Raw genomic sequence first — 17,788 nt, 5'->3', positions numbered from 1 at the left:
TCTAAATATTAGTGATCCTCTATGTGGAAGCAGAAAAATAATGTTGAGAAACTCTGCTTAGCATACGGCCTATACATGCCTGGCCCATGTGGCTTGTATAGGCCCAGCAATTCTACCCCAAGTGAAACAGAGACTAAAGCGGGAGGGAGGTCCTCTTTTGAAATCATGTAGGTCGAACCCTTCCTTTAGGGAAGTAAAAGCTCAAAACTCCCATAACAGGAAATCTGCGAAGTCTGGAGAAACATTTGGAAATCGGATTTTCTTAATTAGCTCAGCGCTATCCAATTTACTTTCATATAAAAATACTCATTGGCTTGAAAAAAAATGGGACAAGGGAGTATTCCAAAAAAAGAGAACATTTAGATGGGTAACTACCATATATAAAATTTAAAATATTTTGATTACCATGAAATCATCTTTCTGAGCAGCCTTAATTCCACGTTACCTTGATGCTGAGAACTTATTTTGTAATATAGATATATTCTTAAAGAATATGTAGTCTTTATTTGTTAATTCAAAAAATTTTAAGTAAAATAAGAAAAACTTAAATTCATTTCACAATCTCATGAGTCCTTACATGCACACTACGTCTCCTCAAAGTATTCATCCTAAACCCATTATCTAATTTCAATTAAAATTTAAAAAAATTATATAATAAAAAAAGGTTGTGATTATTCACTTTTTCTAGTCTAGCTATCTAAAGGATGCAGGTGGAAGCATGCTAATTTGGGGGTACTTGCAGAATTATGCAAACAAAATGCAGAGACTTACAGAGTTTCTAAAAGCCATCACGCCTGCAAGATTTCTGTTTTGGTTGCAAAATTTGCCTTGTTCATGCTTGCACTTAATAATACTTCCCAACCTCTTTTTCTCCACGATTCCCTCTTCCTACACTCTATATCAGTTGGTTAAGAAATGCAAACATTTAGCTGCAATAAATAACGTTTTATCCAAACAGAGATTCTTAAAAGTATATGCAGAAAACAAAGGGGAAATTGCAGAGGCAGACTACCTGGTGTTTAATTTCCGTGATGCCTGTGGCTTGACCTCTTTAGTTTCAGGCACAAGATTAATTTATCTAAGTAATTTTTGTCAAATACCTTTTTAGCTAGCCATGAATTTTGGAGCACATCTTGTTCTCACGTCTACCCAAATAAGGAAAATGCATCAATACATATTTTTGCAATTATGTAAACTTCACATAATCAATCTTAGACTTTTGAGAACTGGAGCAGATTAATTTTTATATGCGCCATAAAATTTTTAGCACATTAGCAAAAAATAAAAAAGCCTTAAGTTGTTCCATTTTTGGATTGCACAAGTAAAGTTAAAAAGAAAATTATGTGGATACAAATATAGTAATACTTGTTACTTTTAAGCTTTTGGCTTTCATTTCATTGTGTGTATTTATTTTTCTGCATTTCTAATTCCTAATAGCTGACAGAAGATTGTCTTTAGTCTACACAGAGCAAGAGTTCTCAAACAGAGCTATAGAAATGACAGTTTTTACAGGGAGACACTGTATTTTACGTAGGGTTTGGAAAAATTCTAAACATTCATTCCCAAGTTGTGAACTAAAGTTAAGTCACTTTGTGTTGAATTTTATTTACGAAAAACTGAATCCAATATAAAGACTCTTAAATTAGAATTTGTGTTAAAAATACAATGAAGGGTTCATAATCATTACCTATTGGGGGCATAAAAATATTCTAAAAGTGATTTATGGTGATGGTTGCCTCAGTTAGTAGTTACTAAAAATTATCAAAAAGGGTAGATTTCATGGAATATAAAATACACCTCAATAACATTATATATAATATATTAATATATATTAATAAACATATTAATATATAATATGTATATATATATATCCTGAAAAATAAAGGTAATATACATGGTTTGTCAGTATTGAAAAGTAGTTAAATTAACTGTATGGCATTGAATGATTTTGATCATTTTACTATGTTCCATATATTTCTCTTTTCTGTGTTCCTTTTTTTTTTTTTTAATCTGTGTGAAAATATTATATAAGCATTATGACATTTTACTGGCCTGTCAGATTTCTTCTGAAATTGAAAAAATAATAAACCGAGGATCATTACTATCCACGTTGTACAGTTTGTGGTTTGGCTTTAGAAAGTTAAGTTTTTTTCAAAATGCACCTACCTGGAAATTTAAAAAAAAAAATAAAAATGAGGGAAAGTGCTAGAGGCAAACAAACCTGAGGTTTGAGAGGTCTGGCAGTCCATTCTCCAAATACCACTGGGTTTTCCTACCCCTGCTAAATTCTAGGGGGCTCACAGTTGGTTTTCATACATGTATTTATGGAACTATGTATATATCTTGCTTTCTTGGATGGTTAAAGTGTGGTACATTTATTCTTTGTTAACCTTAGGAATAACTATCAAATTTATTTTGGGCTATAATGGCTTAGTATAATCCTCTGCAAGGGGATCCTGAAATAAGAGTCCTGTAAGACCGGACATTGGGTTCTAAACAATGTATAAAATTTGCCAATGGGTATGTGTGGGATAAATATTCCATTACATTAACATATGTGTCCAATATAAACTACCCAACGTATAGGCAATTACACGTAATCAATGTAATGTTTGTGTGATCTTTGTTCATAAATTTAAAAAATGTAGAGACAGGTAGGGAAGTACTTTAATTCACACTAACTTGTAATGAAATGGTGGATCATGAAATCAGATAAGAAAAACATTGATCCAAGTGAAACAAAAATTTGAACAACAAAAACAACAACAAAAAACCATGTCTTTGTTACAAAATCCTTAGCATTTAAGCTTATAATAAGGGAAGTGACTATAAGAACAGCAGCCACAAAAGGAAAATTGTGAGAAAAATTTTCCAACACATTCCATGGAAAGTCAGCAGGGCTTTACAGGAAACAATCAAGTGATTGTAGAAAGAAAACATGCAACCAAAGAATTTATTCAGTTAACATCTATAATTTAACAAAATAACATATGTTCAAAGTCACTTTTGAAGACAAATTAAAAGGCCCTTATGGACTACAAATTGCTAACTACCAATGTTCATTTAAAGAAACAAGGAATAACATTGATGACAAACTATCCTAAAAGTGGCTGCTGCGAAAACTGGCATCTAAGTACTTAGTGTCGACCTTACTGCTAATTTGAAATCTTAAATCAACACAACTTTAATCCAAATATAGGTGAAAGACATGCAATATACAGGAGACTGTTTATATTTTTAAATATGAATTTAAAATTACAAAAAATACTGATAGGTACAAATATTATATGAAATTTGAAGATAAATTCTTTAAACCATATGAATCATCAGAAATTCAACACCAGGAAAATTATACACTCATAGTTGATATTTAAAGAAAGAAAACTGATGAAATGTAAAACCAGAATGTAATAATTTTAAAAATCCCACACAAGAAGACAAATTTATAAGTATATACTATATTTACTTTCACATATATGTATGTATACATGTACATATATACACATTGGTATGTATATATATCTATGTATACATATCCTGGGATATATATATATATCCTAGGTAAAACTCAATTACCGATCATTTTATATACTAGATTCACACGTTCTTTTATTTAATTCTAACAGCACACTTAAAAAATATGAGAATTATTTTTCCGATTTCACACACAAAAAAAGGAAATCCAGAATTAAATATATTAAGAAATTCAACTAAACAGTTAGAAAATGGTGGTGCTCCCACCATTTTGGATTTGGATTCCTCCATTCATACCTGCCATTACCCTTTGAAATATTAATCATGATATAATTTCTATTTCAATTTTACAAAAGAGAAAAACATAATGACTAGCATTTAATCCTATACTATTCCCCTTTTCTATTTTTCTATTCGAACAAGACTAAAGTAGTAGTCAGGTAGTTTTTTGGAAAGACCCCTGAGACAGCATAATTTTGTATTTCATTTAATAAAGCAACAATTTGAATTAGTCTTATAGCTCACCTTATTATGGTTCTAAGAGCCTTTCTAAAGTATTAAAGTAATGAATATCTCTTTAGATGTTGCTTTTTACAGATCTTTATTCCTCAGTAAACATTATTAAAGTAAATATCATAAAACGATTTCATTCTGGAAGAGTTTGTGTGTCTATTACATGCCAGGCGCCATGGAAGGTACAATGATTAAAGCAGTGTAAAAGGCAGATGTGGAGCCAGCCTTCATGGAGATTGAAAACATTTTCATCTCTAGAGTTGGATTTCTTTACAAATGACTGATACCCTATGATCCCCTAAATACATATGGAACCTATCATCTCATCTAAACACTAACTGATCTGAAGTACTCCAGCACATCTAGGACACCTAATGGGCATATTTTGTTGGTGTCTCAACAATATCCCTTTGGGATTTACAATTGTAGGGTCACTTTTCTATTTCAAGTTGTCAGCATCTCAGTGTATTTGCATCTCATATGCAAGGAGGGCTTTCTTTAGCCATCAGAGTCAGCTCTGCCCAAGAACTTCAAGCTGGAAGTTCTAAACATGAATGTACCTTCAATTATGTCTCATTCTTGGAACATCTGTCAGTCAAAAACTGATGAGGAATCAGTGTATACATACCTAAGCTTTCTCTTTTCTTGGGCGGGAGGCAAATGTTCTACACTGGCTCTCACTGTTCAGAAGCAGAATTAAATTCTAGTTTTCCACCAAGTAACTTGAGCAATACCTCACCTTTCACTGGTTGCCTTCCTTTTCCTGTTTCACTTTTATACTTCCCCACCTGTGTTTCCGGGGGTCATCTTCCCAACAAACAATATGTACTCGATTTCTCATCTGAACATTTACTTCTGGAAGAATACAAACTAAAACACCGTGGGTCTCTGAGAATACTTTGGGATATTGATGAGAGCTGAGGCCATCTTAAGCTTTATTTTGATTTTCAAGACACTTAACCAATTTACGTCTACACTAGTTAATAGCCAACTGTGTCAGGAAACTTTGGTGTCCATTGGACCTGAGCTTAGGGAAATCCAGCACGAACTCACAAACATGCACATTAACACAGGGCTAACATGCACAAACGTATACCTTGCTCCAGCATTATCAATCCCCTAAACTCCCTCTAGAGTCGTAAGTTGTAATACAAATAGTATATACATTATTTGAGTAATTGGACTACAGTTGCTATGGTAAGGAGATAGTGTGTGGTGTTATATAGAATTTTAGTGGCACCACTTTTGTTCAGTGAGCCTTTGTTTTTTGTGTCCACTCTAAGCACAGATAACTCTTCTGAACCAAATGGTTATTTATTTTTCTCCCATTCAATGCTCAGAATGCAGCATTCTCAGATTAGAGAAGCAGAAGCGCTTCATTCCCCGGCCATTCTTGGGGATTCCGAGCAAAATACCAAGACGTATCATGACAATGGGCCCCCCAACAAGAAACAGACATCTCAGTGCAGACCAGAATCATGGAATGCTTTTTAAGTAGAATACAGAGAACAGAGCTCCTCTGATCTATTGAACCTTGCTTTTCTGTTCTTTGATGACATTGCTGGGATATCTCATAGCTTTATGTTCACGTTCAGTTATGAATGTGCATTGTACACCAGTATATAACAGTGATTTCCTGGGTGAGAGAGAAAAAAGTCAGCACTTTCATTCCCTCTTCTGATGTTGGAGCACTATGGAGCACTTGAGGACAAATGAAGATGTTTATACTTACTGTGCACACGATTGCATTGCATTTGTCGAGTCCCACTGTTTCTTGGCTGGTATCAGCCTTTGAAATTTGTGCTGCTCTCTTTAGGCCCTGGTACCTTTTTCAGCAGACTACAGATCTCTACATTGCAGGGACCCATTTTGAGTTATTGAAAAAATCTTCAAGGTATATCAGGCCCCAACTGTTTGCAGTTCTCTTCTGAATGTGATTTACTTGGTGCATTTTTGTCCAATTGTGTGCTTTAGTTGCCATTTGCCAAGCAACAGAAAAATATTTTACTGAACATTTTATATAAGACTATATATCTATGTACACATGTGTGTGAAGTGTGTATAATAGTATATATTTTAGCTTTTAGTTTGGAAACTGATTTTCAATAAATTATTTTGTCTTAATAATAAACTTTATTATTTATTAAAAATTAAAAGTATTTTTAATATATAGTACTATATGTAATACCTATATCATAATAACTGTATGAAATGACTCTATCTAACTCATAGAATTAAATTTTTATACGCAGGGTGAATAAAACCACATAAAAACACCTTCCCCATCCTATATCTTTCCAAGACTTACAGAATGCAATTTCGTTCTATATTGGGGTAACATGTTACAGAATCCCACAAATAGAAGCCTTGACTAGGAATAAAAGTGAGGTAAAAACATATCCCTGAAAAAATCCTTCCTGTCAATTCACTGGGTAAATGGAAATTAGAGTCCAGTAGAAATCAGAGAAAGAGGCAGATAAGCAAGTTCCCTCTGGGAGAGGCTCATTCACAGCAGGCGATGATATCCTGGTATACCACTGCCTAGCAGAATTCACCAAAGAAGACACCTGTCACATAGGAATTGAGACAAGTGGGCTTACACAAAAACCCTTTCTGTTTCTTACTTCCTCGGTTCTCATTTGCTGCTATAAAATGTTCTAAAATAACACTGCCATTTCACAATTATTACTCCCATAGTTTTGTTTTGTGAGGTAAGACCAATGTTAGAAAGAGGTGCAGAAATAAATAAATGCAGGCTTATCTACAGATAGCCTGTGTAAACCTAGGAAGAATATTGTTTTATCTTGCCTAAGGATCCAGTTTAAAAAATGGTCTTGAAGAAATGAATGAGCAATGTTTTTTTTTTAATTAAAGATTAAATTAAGTTAAATAAGAAAAGCCCAATGTGTCTCTTAGCGGGTTAATATTTACATAGTGTCTACCTTTGTAAGTCTTTATCCTTGCAGAGACTTGAAGTTAATAAAACAAAATGTTGATTTCAAGAATAAATACACATATTCCACAGCATGAATTCTATTTAGTGCCAGAGACCGTGAATCATATTAGAAAGTTAAAAAGAATAAGAAATGAAACCACTTTCATGGAGTGAAAAGACTAGAATATCAAATTGATGAAATATTTGGGAGGATCACATATTTTCTTAATCAAGATGCATTTGTTTGATCAAATTATTCTTTTTTCATGCAGCAGTTCCACGTAGATACATCCTTGGTTCTTTTTGTGGTTTAAACGGATTTTTCTGAACACTTCCCTTTAAAATATATTGCCAGTGTAAAGTGAGATAACACAACTTCTTCTGGGAGTCAAATGTTAAGTTATTCGATTTGTTTTATTTATGATTTAAGGTAACTGTCTCATTCATCAAGAATAATGCTAACCACAGTCTTCGGGAGACAGACACTAAGCCGTTCAAATGAATGACTATAAAGTGAATAGCTTGTGCCAAAAGATGATTCATTTGATTTAAAACACATTTGTAGAACACATTTTGGAACTGTGCACACTTGTTAATTTTCTCTTTTGTAATTTCCCTTCTCTTTTGTAGGTTGGCAATCAAAACCAACATCTAGGCAGTGCCAAGTTTCGTAAAGTGGTTAAGAGCATTCCTCGAAGTGTCACATGGATGCCAATGGATTAGCTGTAGTAGATATGAATAAAATTTGCTGTGTGGTTGGGTTTTTGTATTTTTTAAAATATCTTGAAATACAGAAAACTGAGCGTAAGCATGAGAATGACAGGGGGACCATCAGAAATAGTCAATTTTTTCCATCCACTATAGAGCCATTCAGTCCCAATTTTGTTTCCAAGACCTCTTCAAGTTCTAGGTCATGAGTAAACTATAAGTTGTCTCAGGTTTTCTCTTGATACACTCTGGTCTTCTTATCTGCAGAGTTCATTGGGGACGACTGGTTCCCAAAACTTCGGATAGATTAGCTTTTGGTTCCAACGTAGGCAAAAGTCAATCTATATTTGACTTGAGTCTTTCAGATCAGGTTGATTATTAATATGAAAAAACTCGTGGTTTGCATTTTCTTCCTTGCTTTTAGGTGACAGAAAATTTCAAATTTTTGGAACTAAAACCTTTTAGATAACTTCTTGGCTACAAGTAAATCATAGAAAATTGGCCTCTAGAAACAATGGACTTGATACTAAAGCTCACCTCAGACATACTCTAGTAACTCGTCAAATATTACATTATCAGAAACTGTGTTTCTCTTCAACATACGTAATCAAGGTTGACCAGGACTTGAAAATTTTCCATAAGAGAAATTATTTCTAGTCTTGACATTTTGCTACTTGTGAATCTCACTTTTCTTTTTTTCTTTAATATCACCGTGCTATTTGCAATAAAGTAAATAGAGGTACAAACTAGCACAAACTCTACCCATGAACACATTTCCTCTAAAAATTCTAAATGTGTCAGACCAAGTAGCTATCGATACTGAACTAGAGAAAAAACTAGCTGATAGTACTTAGAAAACGCCACACATTCCATGAAGGAAATACTACGATACCAGCCCATCCTTCCTCTTATCTTATGAACCAAAGATGTAAACAACTAACATGAAGGTTTTTACGACGAAGGGCCATAACTGTACAAAACTTAATTTTCCAGAGAATCTGACTACCTTGAAACATTCATTTTCATACAGTTTAAGAGCAGATGTAATAGAAATTTCCATATTGGCATCCTTAATTCTTTGATAGTGCATTTATTTTCTTTTATACCCTCTTGTGAGTTGCAGACAATTTCTCAAGGTACACAAAGAAGATTAAAAAAAACTGTGGTACCAGTAAGAGAAAGCTAAAAACCTTTTAACTGCACGGCACAGCAATTCCTTTTTTTTCTCATCCAATTCGGTTTACAGCCTGTTTCAGGCAGTGACTATCTAGGTTCACCCATAATTTCCTCCTTTCTTCCTGGTGTTGAGAGAAACATGTTTTCTTATTCCTTTCTATAACTAGTACCTGTCACTGATTCTATTCTTCCTTACCATTCCTTTAGTTCTCAAAAGACCTGCCTAACTTGTCAGTAAGTTACTAATCCATATTTTTCTTCCCTTCAGTGGCATGCTTCGATAGAAGAGAAAGTGCTGGTTAAGCATAAAGACACCCCTGTCAGAATACTTGAGTTTGAATCATGATTCAGCAACACCTGTGTGAATTCAGGCATATTTCATATCCTGGCCTCAGTTACCTTCATTGAAAAACTAGGAAAATAATAGAATCTACCTTGTAGTTTTTCTTCTGAATGAAGATTGCCTTAAATGATATACAGAACATGATTATCAGAGTGCCTGCCCCATAGTTTGTACTTTAGCACTTGCGATTCAACTTCTCTGCCCCCAAGTTTCATTCTAAATTGTCTCAAATGATACCATACATCCAAAGCGACCAACTGCAGTGGCTTTTGTATGCTAATCTAATTCTGTGAAATCTCTAGTATGTAAATTTGATACTCATCCCTCCCTTCTTCTTATATCTCGTTTACTTAAAAAGTATCCAAAAGTACCTATTTGGATAAGGACCAAGCTAGCTGCTATAAAGGAGACAAATGTGGGCCATGCCTGGATCATGCCCTCAACGAACTTCAAGTACAATAGGGAAGATTAAATGCATATAAATTGCCATTCTAATGTGTATTAGAATAGAGGAGCCCTGGAAGATATACCAATAACTGTTCATGCAGTGCCATGGGTGTTCAGATGGGAGCACAATTACTTCTAGCTAAGAAGAATTAGAAAAATATAATTAATGGAGGTGCTGGCATTTAATTTGGGCCTTGCAGAAGGAAAGACATTTGGACACATGAATATTGAATCCGTGTATTTTAGGTGAAGGTCACCAAATTTGCAAAACTTCCTAGAGAACAAGAAAGAGTTAAATTCATCTTTGTAGAAAGGAGTAAGGCAGATTGTGGTCGGAATTTTGTGTGAAGCTTACCTGTGAAGGGTTTTCATGTCTAGGCTAAAAAGTTTGACTTTTGTTCTGTGTGTTATGAGGAGCCATTAAAGCTTTAGAGTAGGTAAGTGACATGACCAAAACCTCATTCAATCAGATTAATCTTGCCATGATTTCATCACAGCTCAGAAGACGTGGCTAAGCCGTTGAGGAGTCACAACATCTGTTAGGAGCAGTGACAGAGCTATAAACAGACCCCTGTGGGGGTGCCCGAGGAGCCTGCTCACTCCATTTGGGAAACGGGAAACTTCCTGCAGGAGGTGACTCATGAACTAACTTTTAAGAGATTAGAAATGAACAGGCGGAGAAGGGAAATAGTAGAGTTTCCTGTAAGTAGAAAGAGCTAAAATGGTTTAAATGGCATAAAACTGTGGAGACTTTATGAAGATCACACGGAATTATATTCACAGAGCATGAAGGGGATAGGTATTAAGTGGCAAGTAGGCACGGAGCACGTCGTGGACAGCTTTGTAAACCTTAGTAAAGCACTTGGGTTTCAGGTGTTTTATAAAACAAATGAGGTGGAGGAGTCACTCCAAACTATTGGTTATTGTAATAGACCAGATGAGAGTCGATGAGAACCTCGAGGGAGAAATATCAGCGAAGACTGAAAGGATGCTGTAAGAAATAGGAGAGAGTTTTCGCTGGTGAAATCAACAAGGGCATACGTGACTATGTGTCCATTTGATAGACATTCACTTAAAACCCATTATATTTCAAGCACTGAGGAAATGGATTAACAACGCATCCAAGAACAAAAGTGGGCAAACATTTCCTGCCATCATGAAGCTTAGATTTTTGAGGAAGATTAAGAGAGGGGATAAAGAAAATAAGACTTCGTAAGTGACATTTTTCATGCAATTATGCCCTCAAGTCTAAGCTTTGATTCTAAAACTGGCATCTTCTCCTGTGCTCAGGAGTTACCTGTTGTTGTTCCCAAGATCACATATTTGGCCACATCTTTTAAAACTCTATACATATCCACTCCCTTTTTCTTCAACTCTCATGACTCCAAATATACAACTTATATTTAAGCTCTTTCCTACGAATCAGACTTTGATTCTCCACTGCTGACTTTGTATGACCATTGAGATGACCAACCTGTTAATTAATGCTCATCAATTTTAAAATACTCCATTTCATTTTATCATATGTTCTTCCTCTTTCCTGATCTCAATGTCTTCATCATTTTTATTCCACACTTGTTTAAATTATTTTCATGCAATTTCCCATTCCTCTTCAGTTCAAACCTGGTCAATGTGTACATTCTGGTTTTAATCTCTGAAAGGTCATCTCCCTCCTTCCTCAGGTTTAGTTCAGACTTTACTGTCTCTCATTTAAGTTATTGATAGTTTGCTAACTAGTCTCCCTTGCAACTTCATTTATTTCCCTAAATCATAGGTCAATCAAATCATTCTTCTACACAAATGTCTACATGTTTTTCTGCCCACCCTCTCCCAAACCTTCTGTAACACACACAAGCACCACTATGTGTAAAATGAAGAAAGCATTCCCGTACATGCTAGACAAGGCAAGAATTTGCATGGCAGGCTTTGCAGGGAGATGGACCTTCCTTGTCAAAGGACAGGAGGAATCAGAGATACTTTTCAAGAAGATTGCGACATTCCCTCTGCTTTGACCCCTATTCCCCCTCTGTCTATTCATATTGTTCCTACTGAGTTGGTTCAGGAAACAGAAAGACTCAATATTTGCAAATAGTCCCCTAAACTGAAGAGCACAAATTCTTTTTTTTTTTTTCCTAGCCTGGCAGGATTCTTGCTGCACAGTCACATGAGGCTGTTGTCCTGTAAAAATTCAGAAACCAGGATGAAAGCTGAGCTAAGAGATGCTGTATCTGCTCTTGTGCCTATAGCCCATTTACTTCAATTAACTTCTGCATCCCTGATTAAACACCGGGGGGATGACAAAAAAATGTATACATTTCTTGTATTCATCTTTTGTCATTGGTATATATTGAGTATTACAATTTTAATACAGTTTTTTCCTTTCTTAAAATGTGTATACATTTTTTTGGCACCCTCTGTATGTTTGAAAATGTGAGTGAGTGAGGGTATGCCCATTTCAGACAAACTGAATCTTCCTGGAATAGTGCAGACCTCAAACCACCTTCTAAGCCAGCACCCTTCACTCAGTCCTCCCCATGCTCATACTTCAGGGAAATAGACATACCTGAAGAGACAATCACCCTCCCAGCCTCTCTGCTTCCTTCTCCAGTCCTTAATGTCCCTGATCCCTTTTGCGCCTATTAAATTCTTGTTTACCTTTCATTGTCCACCAAGGACCCTATATCTGCAGTAAAATCTTCCTCAATTCTCAAACTGGAAATAATCATGACTTTTTCCTCATTCTGATTCATTTTGATTGCACAAGCTATATTTAGTTGATTAAATGTTGAATTAATTATAAATCCTTGAGGGCAGTAAGCATGTGTTAGTTATCTATCCATCCACAATATGTAGAACTATGTTGGTCACATAAAAGTATTCAAGAAATATCTTTGGAATTAAATTGAAAAAATAAAATATTTCATTGTTAAAAAAAGAACAGTCACTTTGTGAAATGAATTTTAAGAAAAAAAATTTAAGTACAGTAAAGAATGGTCTAAATGCAGAAAGAAGATCAACATGAGTTAATACATATTTTGGAGAATCGTCTGTATAGTCCACTGATTGACTCACTCAGCATTACTCAACAACAAATTTTGGGGTAAATCAAATACAAATGGATGTTAAAAATCCTTCAGAATTAAATGGATTCAGGATATATTGATAAAATAATGACGATCTTTTAAATTTGCATAAGACCTAGAAAAATGTGTTGCCTTTTGAGGCCAAGATAATATAAGTATACATAAATCTGGTTTTTAATGGAGACTTACCCATCTTCTGTTTCTACAAGTTTAATATTCATGGCTGCCGGCCAAGCAGTTCATTTAAGCTTAAACAGAGTAGAGACATCAAATGTGAAGGGCATGTAGATTTTCTGCCTGTCTGCAGGCTTGCAATTGGGAAAAAGGTTTCTTCCCAAGAACTTCTTAGTGCTTGCTGACCAGTGTATAGTGTTTTACATATACATGTGCTAGGGGATCCCCACACTTGTTTTCAGAGACTTCAAATCTGTAGAATTGGCTTGAAGTGGGTGCATATTGCTGTGCTGAAAAGCTTCTATGTGATTTTTTTTTTAACTAATTTTGTATTTGAAAATTACTGAGCTGCGCATTTTCATCAATAGTACTACACAAAGATGATACATAAGCTCTGAGTGGTGTTTGTGGAAGTGACAATACTATCCTGGACCTAGAGAGGACCCTCAAAGGCAGATAAGGGGGAAAAGTATGATGAAGGGTATTTTGTCAAGCCTGATGAAATTCCTGAAAATCCATTGAAAGGGGGCATGTAAAAAAGTGATCTCCAAAATGAAAGCCTCTTCATTAAATGGTGCTGGGAAAATTGGAAAGCTACATGCAAAAGAATAAAAGTAGAATGCCAGTTGTCACCAAACACAAAGATTACTAAAAATGAATCAAAGATCTATACGAAAGACCTGAAACAATAAATTGCATATAAGAAAGCATAAGTGCTAAAGTTATGGACCTTCGGTTCAGAGGATTTTATGAATTTGACCTCAAATGCAGGGAATTAAAAGCAAAAAATAAATGAATGGGACTATGTCAAACTAAAAAGCTTCTGCACAGCAAAAGAAACCATCAACAACACAAAGAAGCAACCAACCAAATGGGAAAAGGATTTTTTTGATAGGGGACTAATGTCCACAATAGGTATATAAAGAACTCATACAACTGAATAGCTACAACAACGAAAATCCAGTTAAAAAATGGGCGAGGACCTGAATAGACACTTCTCTCAAGAACACATACAGATGGCCAAAAGATATATGAAAAGATGCTCAGTTTCACTAACTATCAGGGAAATGCAAACCAAAGCCACAATGAGATACCACCTCACATCTATTAGAATGGCTATTATTAACAAGACAAGTCATGACGAGTGTTGGAGAGGCTGCGGAGGAAAAGAAACCCTCATACACTGCTGGTGGGTATGTAAATTGGTAAAGCCATTATGGAAAATGTTATGGAGGTTCCTGTAAAACATTAAGAATAGAATTTCCATATGACCCAGCAATCCCTTTTCTGGGTATCTACACCGAAATTTTGAAAACATTTATATGTAAAGATATATGTACCCCTACGTTCACTGCAGTATTATTCATGGTGGCCAAGACATGGAAACAACCAAGTGTCTTTTGATAGATGATTGGATAAAGAGAATATGGTATATACAAGGTCTGACAATTAAGTTCACCAACTTGTTGCAACGATGTTACTAACCTTTTTTGATATCAGAGGAATTATTTATTGTGAATGTATACCAACTGGACAAACAAGTTAACTAAGTTTACTATTTGGAAGTGCTGAAATGGTTGCGTGAAAGTATTAGACGACCTAAACTTTTCGTCAACAATTCATGGCTCTTGCATCACGACAATGCACCAGCTCACAAGACACTGTCTGTGAGGGAGTTTTTAGCCAGTAAACAAATTACTGTATTGGAACACCCTCCCCACTCACATGATCTGACCCCCAATGACTTACTTCTTTACCTGAATATAAAGGAAATCAAAAAGGAAGACATTTTGATGACATTTAGGATATCAAGGACAACAGGACAACAGCTCTGATGGCCATTCCAGAAAAAGAGTTCCAAAATTGCTTTCAAGGGTGGACTAGGCACTGTCATCGGTGTATAGCTTCCCAAGGGGAGTACTTCAAAGGTGATTATAGTGATATTCAGCATTGAGGTATGTAGCACTTTTTCTAGAATGAGTTCGCAAACTTAATTGTCCAACTTTGTATATACAATGGAATATTAGTCATAAGAAAAGATGAAATACTGCCATTTGCGACACCATGGATGAATCTTGAGATTATCCTACTAAGTGAAATAAGTCAGACAGGGAAAGTGAAGAACCATATGACTTCACTTATATGTGGGATATAAAACTGAAAGAAAGAAACAAACAAAACTCATATACACAGACAATAATCAAGATGTTACCAGACAGGAAGTGGGGAGGAGAGAGGTAGAAGAGGGTAAAGGGAGTCCAATATATGGAGACAGAAGGAGATCTGCTTAGGGTGGTGAACACACATGCAATATACACATGGTATATTATAGAATTGTATACTTGAAACCTACAGAATTTTATTAACCAATGTCACCCCAACAAATTTAATTTTAAAAAGTGATCTTCAAAAGTTTAACATTGGCATGAAAATATTTACCAATAAAAAAATGCTATAATGTGACTTTTCCACAAACTACATTGCTATTGTAAGTGGTCATTCAAGGGAGGTCTTGAAACTCAATATATCTGAGATAGAGATTAAAGAAGGGGACATTCTCTGATGCCCTGGGCATTGTACCAAGGAAAACTTAAGTAAGGGGTCTTCCAGAGAAGAATCATGATTCAAAGAGAATTTCAATATGTACAGTGGGAAAAGATTAAAGATTATTATTTTCTGTGTAATAATTTATCCTGGCATTTTCTTTAAACTTATGGTCCAGAAATTCATTCAAAAGAGAGTTAGCAGTTACACACATGCACAGTGCACACACACACACACACACACACACACATACAGCCCACCTCCATGGTGAAATATTTTTGTTAGTTTTTTGTCAACTTGGATAAGCCATGATACACATATATTTGACCAAACACCAGTCTCGATGTCACTGTGAGGTGTTTTTCAGATGAGATTGAAATTTAAGTCAGTAGACTTTGGGTAAAGCAGATTGCATTACATCCTGTGGCTGGGTCTCATCCAATCAATTGAAAGCCTTAAGAGAAAAACTCTGAAGTCTTTCCCATGAAAGAGGGAATTATGTCCCCAGACTGCCTTTAGACTCAGCTGCAACATCAGCTCTTCTCTTGGTCTCCACATTGCCAGACGGCGCTATGGACTTCAGACTTGCTGGCTCCCAAAATTATGTGAACCAACCCCTTAAAATCAATCAATCTCTTCCTGCTTTCCTCCTCCCCTCTCTCCCTCCCTCCTTCCCTTCTTCTCTCTCTCTACTTCTCTTTCACACTCTTTCTCTTTCTACACACACACACACACACACACACACACACCCTATTGGTTTGTTCTGCAGAAAATCCTAATACAAATCCAATTCCATAAACACTTTCCAAAAATACTTATAAAAACAAAGCTATGTAAAATAAGAAAGAAAAAACAAAGGAAAGATAGATACATAGCTTTATTTAGGATAAATTGATAGAGCTGTTTTCTTTGGTGCCACTGCCAACCTTCTTACAAATCTCCTCACGATTTTCGCTTGTATAAACTCTCTTTTGTGAAACTCTAGGAGGGAAATGAAGATTGAAATGGGCACCAGACTGAAAATCTTAGTTTGACTTAATAAATATAATCCTGGTTAATGAGAATACTTTCTTTTCTTTTGAACAAATGTAAAACTGTGAACAAATATAAAACTTCATTCATGTGCATAGTTTTGGTTCTCATTGTGCTGGTGATTTTTCTCTGTAGCCTTCTCTGCCATTTCTCCAATGTTGTGTACGTCCTGCCATCTGTCAATCTGGTGTTTTTCACAAACACTCAATCACACATGTTAAGCACTTTCCCCTTTGCCCCACTTCCCAACACTCCACACACACATACACTTATGCACACTCTTTACTCAATATCGAAGGAAAATGTCTTTCCACTCCACTTTCTGCATTGCTCATTACAGTGGTTATACGACGCTTTCTGGTTGTAGCCTTTGTGACTAAGAAAACTGCAGGCTGCATGCAGGTGACTACAGCGAGGATGAGAAGCCCTAGAGAGAAATATAGACAATAAAAGCAGCTGCCTGGAAACAAACTGCAATGGGAAAGCAGCTGCTTTTCTTACATCGAGGTGGAGCAAAGCTCATTCCTAGGCAGCAGTTGTTACTTGAGCAATAATTACCCAGGCTAAACTCCCACCATCCCAACAATTATTTGGAGAACAAAAGGAAGATGATTGAGTGTCTCCCTGAATCAAGGGCACACGCAATGAATTTCCTCTTTCAGACGGTTCATTCCTCAAGATATGAGACATGCACATCTCAAAAAAAAAAAAAAAAAAGAACATATCCTTGATTAATAGCAGCTACGTAGTTCCTTTTCAAAAAGATGAAATGGAGCATTTTACTTATTTTTTAAAAGGAATAATTGTGACTATTATTTCTGGAGTGGGGTCATCTCATATAGTCATTCTTAAGATTTCAGGATAGTGTGCTTTAAACACGTGAGTATTTAGTTCGCTCTTATAATCAGGACCTTGGGGAGTGAGGAAGTGGTCATCCCTCTTTCATCCTTGCACATAGAATATATTTAAGACATAGTGTGTTAACTTTGGGAACAAAACACATATAAAAATCTTGCTTTTCCCACAGCACTAGCATAGGTCATCATCCTGTAATAGGTTCAGATACCTCCTATTGGAAGAAGTAACAAAGAGAGAATTAGTAAACTGTGGTAAAAAGCCACCTCTCATATGGTCTCCACACCGCTGGTTTTGTGGATCTCAAGTTATTATCATGTCTCCAGGCTAAGGGAATAGCAGGGAATGGGCAGAGAGGAGAGTGGCACAGACCTGTGGGGCTCCGTTCCCCGACAACGCTCATCACAGCTCCAGGAATTCTTACAGGGGGAATTTCATTAAGTAAAAGCAACCTTTCAATATTCCCTAGACTAAACTGTGAAACATTTTTGAAAAGCATAAAAT

General features: G+C 35.6%; 1 protein-coding gene across 1 annotated transcript in view; it reads right to left on the bottom strand.

Annotated features, from left to right (window-relative positions):
* EPHA3 (EPH receptor A3) overlaps window positions 1–17,788 on the bottom strand; it is a 356,361-nt gene that overhangs the window by 85,698 nt on the left and 252,875 nt on the right.

This window comes from Rhinolophus ferrumequinum, chromosome 2 (genome assembly GCF_004115265.2).
Source record: "Rhinolophus ferrumequinum isolate MPI-CBG mRhiFer1 chromosome 2, mRhiFer1_v1.p, whole genome shotgun sequence".
NCBI classification, from domain to species: Eukaryota; Metazoa; Chordata; class Mammalia; order Chiroptera; family Rhinolophidae; genus Rhinolophus; species Rhinolophus ferrumequinum.
This window is presented reverse-complemented; position numbering and strand designations above follow the sequence as displayed.